General features: G+C 34.3%; 1 long non-coding RNA gene across 1 annotated transcript; it reads left to right on the plus strand.

Annotated features, from left to right (window-relative positions):
- Nucleotides 1–4,835: 4,835 nt before the first annotated feature.
- On the plus strand, nucleotides 4,836–17,337 carry LOC140818575 (uncharacterized). The gene is made up of 3 exons (XR_012115003.1): nucleotides 4,836–5,023; nucleotides 5,128–5,536; nucleotides 17,110–17,337. It is a non-coding gene; the product is annotated as an uncharacterized lncRNA (long non-coding RNA).
- Nucleotides 17,338–19,015: the final 1,678 nt, after the last annotated feature.

Below are 19,015 nucleotides of genomic sequence, written 5' to 3' on the forward strand. Positions count from 1 at the left end.
CGCGATGCCACTATTATATGTAACACATAGTTATCGAATTAATATGCAACCCTCGATGAACCAATGGTTGCAGATTCGATCGGGATATATTAGATGAAGGGACCGTACTGTACGTTAATCAAAATCGACTGGTTCTTGCAGGCACTATCAGTGATACCTAGAGGATCATGGGGCGATGCTACTAGACGCTCTTATCATGATCCGATGGGTGCAATCAGAAATGAGTTCTGACATTCTTGATCAAGGTGTTGATGAAAAAATGGGGCTAACTAGGGTAAGCTCGAATAAGAATAAATGTTATTCTGAATCACAAGGATTTGTGAACCCACGGCTAGCTGTATCCCTGAACCATTGAGGGTCACACAAGTACTGGATCGTATGTTCCCGTTGAGAGAATAAATTCAAGAAGTTGAATTTATGATAATTAAATTTTGAGAGAATAAATTCAAGGAGTTGAATTTATAAAATTTGAGAATTTAATTTATTAAACTCAAATGTTGGGTTTATTAAATATTAAATTTTGGAGGTAATAAAAATTCAAGGAGTTGAATTTATAATTTGAATAATAAATTCAAATGTTGAATTTATAATGTATTTAATTTATTAAGCTCAAAAGTTGAGTTGATTAATTAATAAATTAAATATGGTGGACAATATGTTTAATGGGCTTGTAGGGGTACAAGTCCAACATATTAAATAATTAAAGTTCAATGGACTTTGATTTAATTAATCAAACTAGTTGAACTAGCCCAATTAGTTAATTCAAGCCCATTAATATTAATTGTGTCATTAGGCCATCTCACTCTTTTGTTCTCTCTTTCTTTCAGCCATTTTAAATTCTTTTTCACTCAATTCAAGGAATTTCAATTGATTCTCAAGAACAACATTTGGATTCAATTGAACACATGAAATATTTTGTTTCTCAACAATTTTATGTACAATAACTTCTCCTTGCCTACTTTCCTTCTCCATAGTAGACAAATTAGGCATTTCTTCACCACTCAATGATTCACCTTCCACTGTACACAATTTAACATCATCCGACTCATCAACTAGTGGAATACTATCATCAACAACTTTCTCAACCACAACCTCAACTTCATGTTCAAATTCTCCAACAATCTCAGCATCCACTTGAGATTCAATCTCAACAGACGAATCTACCTTCTGCTCATCATGTGGACATTGTCTAAGATCATGCCCAACTTCTAAACACCAACAACATATAATATCACAAGTACTAGAATTTGAATTTTTAAATGTACCTTGATAATCATATTTGCTAGCTTCACATCTCTACTCCTCCATTGGCCTAGCAATCATTTTCTCTTTCAATCTTGTCCACCAATTAGATGTCAAAAACTCCCTATGCACATCACGTTCACCTCTTCGGCCTACTCCTCTATTCTCCTCACATCGCCTATCATCATAATGATCCACATGCAAAGCTCTATCCCCACCAATTCTACTACCTCGTCTATTCCCATCATCTTGCCTATCATACCTCTCATCTCCTTCACTCCGCCTATACCTATCATGTAAAGGCTTAAACTCTTTTTCCAACATTCTATCCAACCCTCTTAACGTTGTTTGAAATCGACGATCGTTAATCATTGTACCTGCAAAAAAGTTAGTAGAAATAAAATATATTCCTCACCCAAATTCTCATGATCACTCCAAAGAAATAACGCTCGCACTCAAATGTTTTCACTCGAATTTGATAGTTCTCTCGAAGGTGTGCTCAAGCTTTGTACTTGTATATCAAACAAACCAGACTCAACTCGTGGACACTCGCAACTGTCTCACTTAGACTGCGCAAAGCCAAGAAATTTGAAATATTTTTTTTTTCACTCGAAAATTTCTGGTGCAATCGAAAATTTCAAGGAACAAACACAGAATTTTCGAAAATTCACAGATTCACAAAAACTAAGAATGATAGGATAACGCAGATCTGATAACAAAACAAAGGATAACACGGGTCTGAAAACAGAAACAAAATTATAACACAGATCTGAAAACAGATCTAAATTTTAGAAAGATCTGAAAATAGAAACGAAAGGATAACCCAGATCTGATAACAAAACGAATTTTTTTTTTTGTTAGACAGATCTGAAAATAGAAATGATAACTTACTTGAATCAAACAGAACCAGAAGCTCTGATACCGAATGATACGAATCCTCGTACGAATGAAATGCAAGCACGAATATTGAAATCGCACCCTCAATTCAATAACAAACCAGGATCGATTATGTTGTCCCGATATTTTGAAACAAGTAACGATTTGTTATATTCACCTCTAAGCGATTATAACTTAGCAACAAATATCAACGATAATACAATTGAATTTCAAACGAACCTTCAAAGATCTTGTTTTGACAATCCGTGCGAAAAACAATTGACAAACGCCACAAAGTTGCAATCTTTGATAAGTTTGATTTTTGATGAATAACAAAGCAAAATGCCTTGAGTATTGAGAGAAAATCTCCAATAATGTTTAAACTTCTTAATTATCTCGTTCATGGTCCTCACAATACATTATATAATCAATAAAACCCATAAAAAGTAGTGTAGAAAGCATTAAATAAAGTTGTGAACAAGTTTTACACGGAAGGGCGTGTGGTGGCGTAGGAACTCGCGCGGGTGCGCGCAGGCTTTTGCACAAGGGCAGCACCCGGCGCGCGCGCGCAGCTCTGCCCACCTGCGCTAGCGCGCGCTAATGCACTGCTTCTAGCGCGGCCGCGCGGGCAGTTCTGCACATCTGCTCATCTGCGCATGTTGCTGCTTCTGCACATCTGCGCTAGCGCGTGCTGTTGGGCTGCTTCTCTCGAGCCATTTTGCACTCATATGCTTGGTTGTTCGGGACTCTTTCATTATATTCTTTCTTGAACTCCACCACTTTCTTGGATATGCTTGATTCATCATTATTGATCTTGAAGGTCCAAAACAACGACGCTCTCTAAATCTCCTTCCAATCATTTGCACGCCATAATTGGTCAGATTCGTATCACAGGAGCTTGACATTGGTATGGAGGAGGTAAGAATAAGATTTTAGCCTTGAAAAACACTCCTTCTTTACTAGCATAAAGTTCCATATCTAACCGAATTCCTTTTTTTAATAGGCCCTAAGCATATTGAAGGCCCTAAGCATATTGAAAAGAACAAATGTACAGAACTATGACCTTTCAACGCAATTTTTTAAGATATTTCATGACATTTAACTTTCCATCCCCAAGATAGTTCATCCAAGTTCGATTGATTCTCAAAACTCTGATGTTATCAATTTAAGATCAAACCGATTTGGAATTGACATTCAATAGTACCTGTTGGTTTTGTAGAATCACATCACTTGAAGATGAAGACTTGTTAAGCATTTTGTACGAAGGAATTCATTACTAGAATATCAGAATTACTCAAATGGGAAATTATGGGAGCATCATGCGTCGATTAAATTTAAATTTGGGAAATAAACACAAAAAAAGAAGATGTTTTGATACAAAATCCTACCCGTTGCTTATCCAAACAAGAATCTCTGTATGTGATGATTCTGCCTTGACCCATTGTCTACAGTTGAAACAAGAACCTTAGCATATAAAATCATACCTCGACCCATCGCTATAATGAAACAAGAATAGAAAATATCCAAGTACGTATCCATATTTGAAAGTTATCGATATTTGAGACACAAAAATTTACCATGGCATGTTCATGTTCGGTCACAAGTACCGAAAAGAGGTTGAAAATCCCAAATGACTCGTAAAGCTCTCAAATTTGAGGATGAATTCAATCAAAATGATCTTCTAAAATGACAAATACTACTCTCGTCTCAATTATATATGCTACATCTTCCTTTTTTTTTTTTTTGTCTCAAACTTGTACTATATTTAGTAGTAATTTTTCTATTCTTCTAGTAATATACCTCTATTAATTATGTCTTGAAAAGAATGCAACTATTTTTTAAATGATATAAAATATCAAGTTTGTGTATAATTTACTTTGTGATGATTTTTTTTTTAATCTTTGTGAAAAAATTAAATCTATATAATTAAAACGGATGAAATATATGATATGTATAATCATATATGACGATACAAGCCAAACCTAATTATAATGGACTCAAAATAAGCTCTAAACATTTTTTAAATGACCAACTTAGTTTAATTATAAAAATAAACTAAGGAGCCTACTAATATCTAATTGAACTTGTTAACAATCAATTAAATTAATAATAATACAATTTTGACCCAAAATATTTTTTTAAAAAAATAAAACTCTTGATCTCGGGCCGAGTTAAAAAAAAACAATTTGATTAAGGGAAAAAAAAACTTGTCCCCAATTCATTTTGTCAGAACCCGAATTTAATTAACTAATATTTGACAAAAATTAGAAATAATTATTTTAAAGTGCGAAATTAGATTAATTAAGTCAAATAAATTTAGATGTGTGTTAAAAATATGTATTATAAAATATCAGAATTATAAAATACATATTGAAGTTTAATAACACACGGAAATTGCTAATATTTGGACTTAGTCACATTATAACGTCCGAAAAACCAACCTACGTAAACCACATGCATGCAAATTACTTAAATTGCTTAATTGTTTTATTTATTTAATTTTAAATGCCTAATTGATGCACATTATATGATTAAAGGTATGATTGCATGATTAAATGATTATATGACATGATTTCATGAAATTGAAGGATTTTACACTAATATTCAATAATAGACTGGAGAAAAGAGACCGGGGACAACCAATACAAGAATGTTCACCTAAATCTCAAAACAAAACTAACATTGCTGATGATGCGATGTAATTAGCCATTTGTTTGGCAAGGAAGCTCGGGGTAGAGTGCGTCGGATGGACTTTGGAGCTACACGATCAAAAGTTGGAGCTTATGTACAGCAAAATGGCACTGTTAAACAACTTCAAGATATGGTGCATAACCTTCAACAAGAAATGCAAGAAATGAAGTCCATGTTTTTACAAAGTATGAGACAACAAAATCAACAAGAACGTGTTAGTAATTAAACAACATACAAAATCAGTTTGATATATTGTACACTTAAATGCTTTTGAATTATCATGAAGATATGCTTGATACAATTAGTTTGTAAACTTAGGTTGCTAGTGGTGACATTGGTAGTGGTATTGGGAATGAAGTTGGTAGCAATATTGATAACAATATGGGTGCAAAGAAAAGTTGTGATTTTGATAATGTTAAAAAATATCTTGCTACAGCTCAGATAACTATCTTAAAATTATGTGTTTCTAAACTACAAGATTTTTACAAAATAAGAATCGTAAAATTAACAAACTTGTATCGTTTATTTGCAGTCAAATTTGAAGAATGTGAGTTGTGGAGATATATGTGTTAATAGTAAATGTAAGTTGCTTCATTGGTATGTTGATGGAATAGTTGTTGCAAAAGATCGAATTGCATCTACAGATCCAAACACAAAAGTGCATCATGTTATTCTTGATGGATTTTGTTGGAAAGTTTGGGGGGTTGATAAGGTTTTGGTAGAGAAGGTGTGAAACGTCTGCTATTCTTTTTTCTTAAAAAGTACTATTTTTTTTTTCAAACCTCACTTAGCATTCGGCCGAACCATAAAATAATTTTGACATCATTTTAAAATAAACCAACCAACTATAATTTGAAAACCAAAAGAAATAACTTAGCATAAAATTATCCAACAGTTCACTAAACCTAAAATAACATTTGAAAAGTATAGCCCATACTATAACCTTTCAAAAACCACTCATAAATAAATCGTCGTAAAAATATCTTTAACGTCACTTAAAATCATAAATCATAACTAGTGCGGAAAACTAACGTCGGTCCTTGGGTTATGTGCACCTTCAGTCTAGCAGAGTCAATCATCAAGACCTCCATACACATTATTATCGTAATCACCTGCATCAACCTGCACCATAATCTTGATAACAAGTACTACATATAGAGATCACATACAACAGTGAAAATACTTGTACTTAAAATATCATTTACATGAAGATGCATAAACTTCAAACATAACATTTTCGTAAACATTTTCATGATGCATAAAACTTTAAATAAAACATTTTCATAATCTTATGCATAAAAATTTCCATACATATTTTCATATAAACATAAACATATTTATATTTGTATCCATATTCATATCCACATATTCATGTCATCATATTCATATTAACATATTCATGTTCATGTTTGTTGAATTCAGATCGTGATTGTGACTCGTATTCTTAAACATATTGGGCGATGAATTCATCTATATAAAACCACAGTACTGGGCGGCGGGGACACCAGCGACACTCTCACCAGTCAACTGGGTCTTGGCCAATGTATTAACATATTCGTATTCGTATTAACAGAAACACGATCGCCGGGCTCCCACTGGGACCATAACCCTCACGATATCTCCAACATATTTAGTCACAATCCATTCACGTCCTTCAACATTTCGTATTTTCATCACTTAATAAAAACATGCATATAATATCGTTTTTCTTTTAAACCAAGCATGCAACATATCTTTTAAATGTCAATGTTAAATCATAAAAATTCATAAACATTTAAAAATCATAATTTAACATATAAAAATCATAAAAAGCCATAAAAGTTTTAAAATCAACATTTTAACATATTAAATAATAAACATTTAAAATAAACATTTTGATATTAAAATCCATAAACATTTTAAAATAAAAGTTTTGGCATTTTAAATCATAACATCCATAAACATTTAAAATAATAATATTAGCATATAAAATAGCATTTAGGGCACTGCCATGACGTTTACTAATTTTTGTATGTAAAATGATCGTTTTATCACTAGACGTAATGTAAAGGCCCGAAAATTTGTGTTTGAAAATTTGCAGAAAATTAAAATTTTTTTCTTTTTAAATAATTAAAATGTCTCAATCATAAGTTAAACTCATAAAATGTTTGATATTCAAAATCGCAGCGGAAGAAATCTAATGTTTGTAAAATAATGACTTAAAAATAATTCAGCAAGATAAAAACTTGGTTTGAATTAAAAATAATAAATGCTGAAATAAGGTCATCGGGTCCCACTACCGTCGACCCAAGCTAGCTCACTGGTCCCCGCCCTCGGCCCCGACCTCGTCATTACCTACAACAATAAAGTCTAGTGAGCCTAAAGACTCAGCATGCATATATCGTAAATAACGAGTAAATAATATAGTAAAAATTTGCATGGGATGAAATATCATGTCATGAGCAATTATAATACGTGCATAACTTAACTGAAAAATCATAGTAAAAATGTTTGCTCCATGGAGCCCTGTACTGAAATAGCTTGTAATAATTTTCTGGTGAGATTATGGTCTATGCAAGTGGTCCCTGAACTGAACTGAACTGAGCTGACCGATACTGGGGACCGGACCGATACTGGGGACCGGACCGATACTAGGGATCGGATTTACGTCTGATCAGACTACTGCCACAGTACTGGGTGAAACAACTGAACTAACCGGTAACTGGTGACCGGACCGATACTGGGGACCGGATTTAACACTGATAGTAAAGTGACCACAAGCGATATCGCATAAATCTCAAAATTTGTACTTTTGCACGAAATATAATTAATAACATAATTAACTATGAACAATTTCGATCTTCTTGCATTAAAATCATGTACTTACGATATTTAAAAATATCTATATGGCTTGATTGAAGAGTGAAAGAAGATATAAACATGCCTTGGTTTGTTTTGACAGAAAACAAACGAAATAACGACGCGGCGCGGCGGAGACGGAGTGCTCTTCACTTTCTCACTTAATTCCTTTAAATTAAGCATGCACCATAATTATTACAATAGCGTAAAAATCGTAAACGTGATGCATGAACATTTAAAAATATTATGATTTGTGCTCAGGGCGCTGCTAGGACTAAAATCTCATCCCGGGTGCAAAATGACCATTTTGTCCCTGGTAACCCAAAAATTATCGTTTCAACCCTGGACCTCTAAAATTGACCCGAAGCTTATCAAACTCCTTAAAATATCCCAAAACATTTTTAAAAATATTCCTAGACATAAATTCGAGCCCAATTCACAACTTAACCGAATTGTTTTAAAATTTGGGCCGAGATCCTGATTTTAATCCGAATCGACTTGAAACACAACTAAATTTTTTCCCAATTTCTTTACCATATTTTTCAAACACTTAAAGTTTCTAAAATAACAATGTGGGACCTAGAGTTTGTCGGCAAAAATTTAAGGAAGCTATTTACTCCTCGGTACTTTCCTAAACCACCCCTCATACACTTCCTTCTCCACCAAAACTCACGCCACCTCCCACACCCGGTGAAACAACCATGACCCGACCTCCTCTTCCCCACCTTGAGACCCTACTTGATACCCTGAACACACGTTTCCAGACCCATGCAACCGCAATCTCCTACAGCTCGTTACTCTCCCCCAAACATGCAAGCCGAAGCTAACCTCACCCCTTACCGATCTACAGCGTCTAGGACGGGTCCATCACAAACCGAGCCCTTCCAAACCCTGTCTCAGACCAGCAGGGTCTAGTCCAAGCCTCAGGTCGAGCCTACACGCTGCAACACTCAAGATCGAGCCACTCGTGAAGAACTCTCCTCTCAACCCAACACCCGTAAGTATCCAGCACTTTCCTAAGCCTCAAGACAGCAACTCTACAATACCAGTAGTCTCTAGACACCCAAGAACCGCAACCCTTGCACAAAATTCAGAAAAAGATGAGTGACATTTAAAAGTGTGCATGGTAAGAACAACACCCGTTAATCCTTCATGATGACGATTGGATCGAGAATGCTATGAAGCCAAACCCACAAATCAGAAAATATATAATGTGTATGATGCAGAATGAAAGATACATGCGCCTGATAATAATTCTAAGACAATCGATCGAGTACCCCATGGCCGAGAAGAGGAGATCTTTGCTTGGAAGGAAAAATGGAGCCACCGGCACCATGCAGCAGCAAAAATCACGAGAGGAATTGTGAGTGGAGGAGGTGGGCGGCTGCTGAAGTAATTAGGTTTAGGGTAAATGGGGTTTAGTAGCTTAATTATATAGTAAACAATTAGTTAATGGGCCCTAAAATGTTTAATTAAAGATTAAAAGGATAATTAAGCCCTATAAACTAAAAAGTAGGTCCATTAAGCTCAAACCAACTCTCGAAAAATATTTTGAGTTGGAAAGATTTTGAAAATATTAGCCGAACCATTAAAAAGTCGTCCGATTCGATAAAATTAGCGTACCGATAAAAAATAAAAATCATGCGGGTAAAAATACCCAAAAATTCCCATTTTTGAAAATACATTTAAAATGCTCTAAATTAATTTTTAAAAATTATCGTGTAAATAAAATAATTTTCTGAAAATTCCCCGGTCTCCGATCCTCGCTCGAACGTGAAATGCAACTTAAAAATCTTAATGCACGAACTTTTAAAATGTATGAAATAAATTCTACCATGCATGAATTATGCCTAAAATGCATAAGAATAATTAAACATAAATTAATGAAATAAACATGCTAAAATACCACTTCTTATATAAGTCTTTATTAACTTATCTCAATACTCCATCTCTAGTCCAGCCTCACTTATTTAACTGAAAAGGTAACAATTAAACTACTGCGTAAAATAAATAAATTTAAAGAAAAGAATTTAAATACTCATGCAATAAAAATCATTTTAATTTAAATGCTAAAAATTATGTATGGCTTATACGCAGTCCAATTTACGGGTTCTACAATCCTCCCCCCTTAATTTGAATTTCGTCCCCGAAATTCGCTTATCCTCGATGCACCAAAGTTTAAACTCTTAATTCTAACCTCCCAATAATCCACGCTTCCACTGCGCTACTCTGATAAAATAAATGTCGAGCTGTCCTTACGTCTCCTCGATCCTAATTAAATTTGCCTACCAAATTTCTCGTTTGCGGATCGCAACTTAAAAACAACTTATGGTGACTTAGTTCTATTTTTCTATGTCCTTGAATTTCTGACTTTCTCACGATTCCTCATACTAGAAATTGATATCCAAACTTATCGCACTTTATTTTTCTTATATTATACCCATAATGTCCAGCGTCCTATTACATAGCATTTAGGCAGTTCAACTTTGGAAACCTTAGCCTCTAAAATTTTAATGACCGACTGCTATCCTTGGTTATACATTTAAAAGTTAATCTTTATCTTAACCCCATAACAAAGTTAGATTAAGATCACTGAATCGAATCTTTATCTTACGGCACCAAACTTACGTAACTTAACTTTTTACAAATATACCCCAAATATAAAATTGTTGCAAATCTTAAACCTCGAGTAACGTCAATCCATAAAACTCCAATATACAATAACGATCTTATATCTGTATTTTAAAGCTCTTCAAGTCCCAATTACATGCTTAAACTATTTCTTTCTAATTACAATATAGTGTTGAGGCCTAAGGTCCTTGGACTTTCCTCATTGAAACGAATGTTGCATTCTTACGTATCCTCAATGCTTAGCTAATACTAGCGTATAAAACTTAAAAATTTATCACCTGATAATGATGAACTAACTCTAATAAACCAACTTCACTTATAACCCATAAAATTCTAGGATTCTCATATCAAATTTTAGATTTCTTACTCGATAAAATCTTAACATTCGTCCATTGGTAACCTATATCGAACACAACTAATTCTCTTTTATTTTTATTTCACCCAAAATTCCGTATGAACAAATATTCCATAAATTTGAAATTCAAACTTACCTAATCCAAATAGCTTTGAATAAAATAATCCCAATACACATATCCGTTTAGTCCCAAGTTTGTTAATGACTTCCAACATTTCCCAAGACAAAGGTGTCTACCTCACCTCTTGCGTTTGTCTATCGATTAAACTAACCCTCATTGTACCCATCTTTCAAAAAATTTAAATTCTCACAAGGTATAATCTTAACTGTTAAGATCATGATCACTAAAACTTGTGACACATCAACTTACGTTCCCAAAAATTTACTAACTCAATGTTTATTCTTATAACTTAACTAACCGATCAAATTTACCTTAAATCGTCATCATTTTAAATTTCTTAATTTGCCACAACATTATTTCACTAATGCTTAAATTTTCACGCATAAGATTGATTCATATATCCTACAATGTCCTTGGTTACTATTCATTATAACAGTATAACTCAAATATCTAAATATTCTATATTTTCTTCAAGCCTAAATAACCGAAAAGTCCTATCCTTTAAACCGTTCAATTCTCACTTACTACTAATTAAGTTCTCAAATTTCTTAAAAATTGCAACATTAATTCTTAGTTTCCTCAAACATTATTAAATTTTTTTTTTCCTAAATCTCGAAAATTCCACAATTACCCATTAATCCCCAGTATTCCCAATTTCATTTTATAGATTTCTCCTATCATAAGGTTCAATAGCCTTAAGTTTATTAAACCCAAAATTAATTCCCATAACACGTCTTACATTTCTATAAATACTTAAAATCCCAAGTGTTCCTCAAAAGTTCGCATTTACTCCTTAAAAATTTCAGACTTTTCCATTTGGCCTTTGAATTTCCCGAAAATTATCATTTTGGCCCTACAATCCTACGAAATTTGCATTTCTAGTCCCCATAAAATTTTCAATTTTTACCTCATTAAACTTTTAAATTCTCAACTCCAAATTAAATCCCAAAATTTGGTAAATTCGAAAATAGTCCCTTAGAATTTTGTTTTTACACTTAGGTCCTCAAATTATTGGTTATCACCATCGGGTCCTTAAAATTCTTAATTCATGCAATTCAATCCTTAAATCCAACTAGATAGAGCATGCATCCTAAATAAATTCTCATAATTAATCTTACATTTTTATAGATACTTAAAATTCTCAAATTGTACATTTATAATCCTAAAGATTGTCGTAGTCTTCGAATCGCTAATGCTTATATGAAATCCTCAAAAATTCACTCGACTAGCAACCAAGAACCATCAATAATTTCTTAGAAATTCTTCAAGTCCCAAAAGCATTCATAATTTTCTAGATTAACTCATGACCCATAAGAAGGACATCAATACTACTGATCTAAAAATTAATACAGTCAAGTCATTTTCAACTTCTTCTAAAGCCCAATATTCGAATTCTTAGACATTTCCAATTCCAAACGTAACCAACATGCATAATTACATTATTTCTTTAAATTTAAGTAAATACTGGATAATCAAAATCTGAACGTAAATATTTCATGAAACTATGCTGTTACAATAATTCATGCTTTAAATAAAATGCTGAAATGTAAAACTTACAGACCAAAGACGTGGCTTCGTGAGCTTCTCGTGGTCAGTAGTAGTGTAACCCTTTACAAGAACATAGGCTCTGATACCAACTGTAAAGGCCCGAAAATTTGTGCTTGAAAATTTGCGAAAAATTAAAATTTTTTTCTTTTTAAATAATTAAAATGTCTCAATCATAAGTTAAACTGATAAAATGTTTGATATTCAAAATAGCAGCGGAAGAAATTTAATGTTTGCAAAATAATGACTTAAAAATAATTCAGCAAGATAAAAACTTGGTTTAAATTAAAAATAATAAATGCTGAAATAAGGTCCTCGAGTCCCACTACCGCCGACCCAAGCTAGCTCACTGGTCCCCGCCCTCGGCCCCGACCTCGTCATTACCTACAACAATCAAGTCTAGTGAGCCTAAAGACTCAGCATGCATATATCGTAAATAAAGAGTAAATAATATAGTAAAAATTTGCATGGGATGAAATATCATGTCATGAGCAATTATAATACGTGCATAACTTAACTGAAAAATCATAGTAAAAATGTTTGCTCCATGGAGCCCTGTACTGAAATAGCTTGTAATAATTTTCTGGTGAGATTATGGTCTATGCAAGTGGTCCCTGAACTGAACTGAACTGAGCGGACCGATACTGGGGACCGGACCGATACTGGGGATCGGATTTACGTCTGATCAGACTACTGCCACAATACTGGGTGAAACAACTGAACTAACCGGTAACTGGTGACCGGATTTAATACTGATAGTAAAGTGACCACAAGCGATATCGCATAAATCTCAAAATTTGTACTTTTGCACGAAATATAATTAATAACATAATTAACTATGAACAATTTCGATCTTCTTGCATTAAAATCATGTACTTACGATATTTAAAAATATCTATATGGCTTGATTGAAGAGTGAAAGAAGATATAAACATGCCTTGGTTTGTTTTGACAGAAAACAAACGAAATAACGACGCGGCGCGGCGGAGACGGAGTGTTCTTCACTTTCTCACTTAATTCCTTTAAATTAAGCATGCACCATAATTATTATAATAGCGTAAAAATCGTAAACGTGATGCATTAACATTTAAAAATATTATGATTTGTGCTTAGGGCGCTGCTAGGACTAAAATCTCATCCCGGGTGCAAAATGACCATTTTGCCCCTGGTAACCCAAAAATTATCGTTTCAACCCTGGACCTCTAAAATTGACCCGAAGCTTACCAAACTCCTTAAAATATCCCAAAAATTTTTAAAAATATTCCTAGACATAAATTCGAGCCCAATTCAAAACTTAACCGAATTGTTTTAAAATTTGGGCCGGGGTCCCGGTTTTAATCCCAATCGACTTGAAACACAACTAAATTTTTTCCCAATTTCTTTACCATATTTTTCAAACACTTAAAGTTCCTAAAATAACAATGTGGGACCTAGAGTTGGTCGGCAAAAATTTAAGGAAGCTATTTACTCCTCGGTACTTTCCTAAACCACCCCTCATACACTTCCTTCTCCACCAAAACTCACGCCACCTCCCACACCCGGTGAAACAACCATGACCCGACCTCCTCTTCCCCACCTTGAGACCCTACTTGATACCCTGAACACACGTTTCTAGACCCATGCAACCGCAATCTCCTACAGCTCGTTACTCTCCCTCTAACATGCAAGCCGAAGCTAACCTCACCCCTTACCGATCTACAGCGTCTAGGACGGGTCCATCACAAACCGAGCCCTTCCAAGCCCTGTCTCAGACCAGCAGGGTCTGGTCCAAGCCTCAGCAAGGTCCCTGCCAGCGCTGGTCGAGCCATACACGCTGCAACACTCAAGATCGAGCCACTCGTGAAGAACTCTCCTCTCAACGCAACACCCGTAAGTATCCAGCACTTTCCTAAGCCTCAAGACAGCAACTCTACAATACCAGCAGTCTCTAGACACCCAAGAACCGCAACCCTTGCACAAAATTCAGAAAAACATGAGTGACATTTAAAAGTGTGCATGGTAAGAACAACACCCGTTAATCCTTCATGATGACGATTGGATCGAGAATGCTATGAAGCCAAACCGCCACAAATCAGAAAATATATAATGTGTATGATGCAGAATGAAAGATACATGCGCCTGATAATAATTCTAAGACAATCGATCGAGTACCCCATGGCCGAGAAGAGGAGATCTTTGCTTGGAAGGAAAAATGGAGCCACCGGCACCATGCAGCAGCAAAAATCACGAGAGGAATTGTGGGTAGAGTAGATGCTACCTGTGGGGGGCAGTGCCCTCACAGGATCTCAGCCATTGATTTTACATGGTGATTAAATCTGGACCTTTGATCACTTCATGGGGTGTATGTGTGTTTAAATCTGGACCTTTGATCATCTCATTGGGACAGTGCCTCACAAGGTAGGGTGAAATAAACCGTCACTGTGAGTGGAGGAGGTGGGCGGCTGATGAAGTAATTAGGTTTAGGGTAAATGGGGTTTAGTAGCTTAATTATATAGTAAACAATTAGTTAATGGGATAATTAAGCCCTATAAACTCAAAAGTAGGTTCATTAAGCTCAAACCAACTCTCGAAAAATATTTTGAGTTGGAAAGATTTTGAAAATAAATAGCCGAACCATTAAAAAGTCATCCGATTCGAAAAAATTAGCGTACCGATAAAAAATAAAAATCATGCGGGTAAAAATACCCAAAAATTCCCATTTTTGAAAAATACATTTAAAATGGTCTAAATTAATTTTTAAAAATTAATCGTGTAATTAAAATAATTTTCTGAAAATTCCCCGGTCTCCGATCCTCGCTCGAACGTGAAATGCAACTTAAAAATCTTAATGCACGAACTTTTAAAATGTATGAAATAAATTCTACCATGCATGAATTATGCCTAAAATGCTTAAGAATAATTAAACATAAATTAATGAAATAAACATGCTAAAATACCACTTCTTATATAAGTCTTTATTAACTTATCTCAATACTCCATCTCCAGTCCGGCCTCACTTATTTAACTGAAAAGTTAACAATTAAACTACTGCGTAAAATAAATAAATTTAAAGAAAAGAATTTAAATACTCATGCAATAAAAATCATTTTAATTTAAATACTAAAAATTATGCATGGCTTATACGCAGTCCAATTTACGGGTTCTACACGTAAAATTTCACGTTTTGACTTTTTCTTAATTTCGTCAACTTTATGCCATCCCAAATAATTATTTAAGCTTATATTAATTTTCGATGTTTTTATTTGTATTAAATCGATGACTTTTAAATTAATCTTTAAATATAACGTATTAATGCGTTTTAATCACGAATTAAACCAAACGTTAATATAAAATTCCCAAATTAAAAAATTAGACTTTTAATAATTATTTGAGCTTAAATATAATTTTTCATAATTTTATTAAGCTTAAATCTAGGCGTTTCAATTAATTCTTGTTTATTTGTTTTTAATGCTTAGACGTACATCTCGATTTTGACTCGAAACTTAACCAAATTTTACCAAACTTGAACCAAAGCTTAACAACGACTAATTAAACCATATTCTACCCAAATCAAGCCCCTTAAGTCTCTTGAACACGCCTAGGAAGCTACTGAATTTTTCTGCACCAAGAGTCCTAGTCCTAATATGATTCGAACCTAGGCTAATTTCGACTTCAGCCCTTAACCACAATGTCCAGCCTCTACCCAACCATCCTAGGACCTAGAAAAAACCCATGACATGCTGTTGGACCGAACCTACCAGCCCCAAACACGCCTAGCCCTTCAACCGTACCCTAGGACTCTAAAACATACAATTTTCGTTCATAATGGTTTCCTATATTTTTCAGCTTTTAAACATACACCTAGGGACCCTTAAACATGTGAAAAAACGTCCCTTCCCATAGCCCTACCATGGCAGCCCCTTTGTGCATCATAACCATAAGTTTTAATGCATAAAAATCAATGTTTTGGTATGCACAAGCCATAAAAACGAAATACGTACATGGAGGGATTCATATTTTTCATGCACACATGATTAAACATACATAATATGGTGTGAAAGATGAGAAAAAAAAGAAGTATGACGTGCCTTTGCGTATTATACACACGAAAACGAAGCGACGATGCGAAGAACGACGACGTACACCTTGGCCGAATTTTCCCTTGAACTAACAAAGCTTTTCCTTTGATTTTGAAACTTTTTCTTCCTTTGCTTGTGTGTGCCGTGAATTGTAATTTAAGAGAAAGGGAGTCTTGTTAATTGTTGAGGGATGGGGCGTGGGTTGTGGCGATTATGGGGTGAGTTTTTTGTTTAAATAATGCTTAGAATCCTGATTAAACTCTAATTGCTAGCTTAGGCCCATTAACCATATTAATTAGGCTCAATTAGCCCATTAGTGTTTAATAAAAACATTAAAATAGTTTTGTTTAATAAAGTTTTGTGAATTTATTAGCCGGGTTGCTAAAACGTTCGCGTTTTTGTTAAAAATCCAACACCAATAAAAATTACGTTCCGGTGTATAAAATTACCTCAAAACCCCATATTTTCAAAAATAAGAAAAAGAATCACCCATAATTTAAATAATTAAAAATAATTATTTAATAAAAATATTTTTCATTTTCAGCCCTCGGTCTCCGTTCCTCGATCGCAACTCGAATAACCTTTAAAAATACATTTTATGCAACAATGTAGGAAAAATATATTTTAAACATGTAAATATGCACAACATAATTAATTTATGCAATTAAAACATTTAATTAAAATACAAGAGAATTTAATTGCTTGCATGCATGTGGTTCGCGTGGACTTTTAAATTTTCGGGGCGTTACAAGGTGGATCTAATTCAACCAAATGATGAAATGCAGTTTCTCGATGACGCAATAGGAAGCACGATCGCGTGGTTATCTAAATTAGTAGTATTGTGTGATTGATATAGATTCTACAGATTTTTGTGGATTAAAAATTTAATCATTGGTATGTTCTAGCTATTTTGTGACAGATTTTGTATTTTGAGACTTTCTGTTTTGGTAAATATGATGGAAAAGAATGACTTTTATTAATTTTGTGTTTGGATTATACTTAAATTTGCACTAAATTTATTATAACTTTAGGTCTCCTTAGGTTAATCATTGGTATGTTCATGCTTCTTTTTATAGGTTTTCCTTTCATCCTTAGGTCTCCTTTTGTGCTCATATGATTTCTTTTTCCGTTCAGTTGAGACTTGACTGTCCTTCTTTGGTTTTGGGCAGTCAGCAATGAAATGTCCTGGCTTTCCACAGTTATAGCAAGCGTTTGAATCTTCTCTGGAGTTATTTCTTTGGTAGCTCTTCTGAAAATTTCCCTGATTCTTCCTCATGAATCTACCAAACTTTCTGATAAACAATGACATAGCATCATTGCTCAATTGATCTGCAGCTTTTTCAACTGAGCCAGTTGGTTCTGTTCTTATAGCAGTTAGAGCAGTAGTTGATGAAGGTGTTGATGGTTCTGCTTCTCCTCGAGTTTGTAACTCAAACTCATAAGCTTTCAGATCAGCAAACAAATCATGAATTTCAACTTTGTTCAAGTCTTTTGATTCCCTCATGGCCATTGTCTTGACATCCCATTCCCTGGGAAGTCCTCTGATAATCTTGAGAGCCACTTCTTTATTTGTATACACTTTTCCAAGTGCATTCAGTTCATTTATGATTCCACTGGTTCTTTCATCATATTCAAGCATTGATTCTCCAGCTTTCATTTTGATGTTGTCAAACTTCTGTACAGCAACAGAAAGTTTGTTTTCCTTTGTTTGCTCATTTCCCTTGCATAACTGAATCAGCTTTTCCCATATCTCTTTTCCTGTCTTGCACATCTTGATCTTACTGAACGTTATCTTGTCCAGTGTTTTATACAGTATGTCCTTGGCTACATTGTCAAGGTTTGCTTTTCTTTTATCTTCAGCAGTCCACTCATCTCTGGGTTTTTCGATTCTATGAGGTGCCCCTTCGGTGATGGCAACTGCTGTGTTTGCTTTCAGAATTTTCATTGGCCCGTCAGTTATGACGTACCACATATCATCATCTTGTGCAGCTAAATGAGCCTGCATTCTGATTTTCCAGTCGTCAAAGTCTTCCCTGGAAAACATAGGAATTTTGTTGAAAGAAGACATACTGAATCAGTTGAGAGAATATGTTCTATGACAAGATAAACTTCGCTCTGATACCACTTGATAGGATCGGTTAACTCAAGGTGAAAGTGTTTAGAAGGGGGGGGTTGAATAAACACTTGCTAGATTAAAACTTCTTCGAAAGGTTGGGTTCAGTTTTGTTACAAACTGACTCAAGTATCTCGTCGGTCGATATCAATCAGTTAAACTGAATAAAACAGTTGCGGAAAACTAACTGACTGAAAGATAGAATGAATAACTGAAAGTAAATAACACAGGAAATGTTTCTGGATGTTCGGAGACTTGAATAACTCCTACGTCACCCCTTCTATCACAAAGATAGGATATACACTAAAAGACTTTGATCAAATACAGTAACGTGTACTGACCCACTTCAGTTTGGACTTATCTATTGCCAAAACTGAAACTCTTAGTTAACAACTCTTTTACAGATCACAACTGATCTTAGCACAACTTGTACAATTTATCAAAGATTACAAAGTGCTTTTTCTAGCTCAAAACGTAGCCTGAATGCTACTGATAAAACTGATAAGCTTGAGCTTTGATTTGAAGTTGAGAGAATATTTTCGCAG

This window comes from Primulina eburnea, chromosome 17 (assembly GCF_022965805.1).
Source record: "Primulina eburnea isolate SZY01 chromosome 17, ASM2296580v1, whole genome shotgun sequence".
Classification (NCBI taxonomy): Eukaryota; Viridiplantae; Streptophyta; class Magnoliopsida; order Lamiales; family Gesneriaceae; genus Primulina; species Primulina eburnea.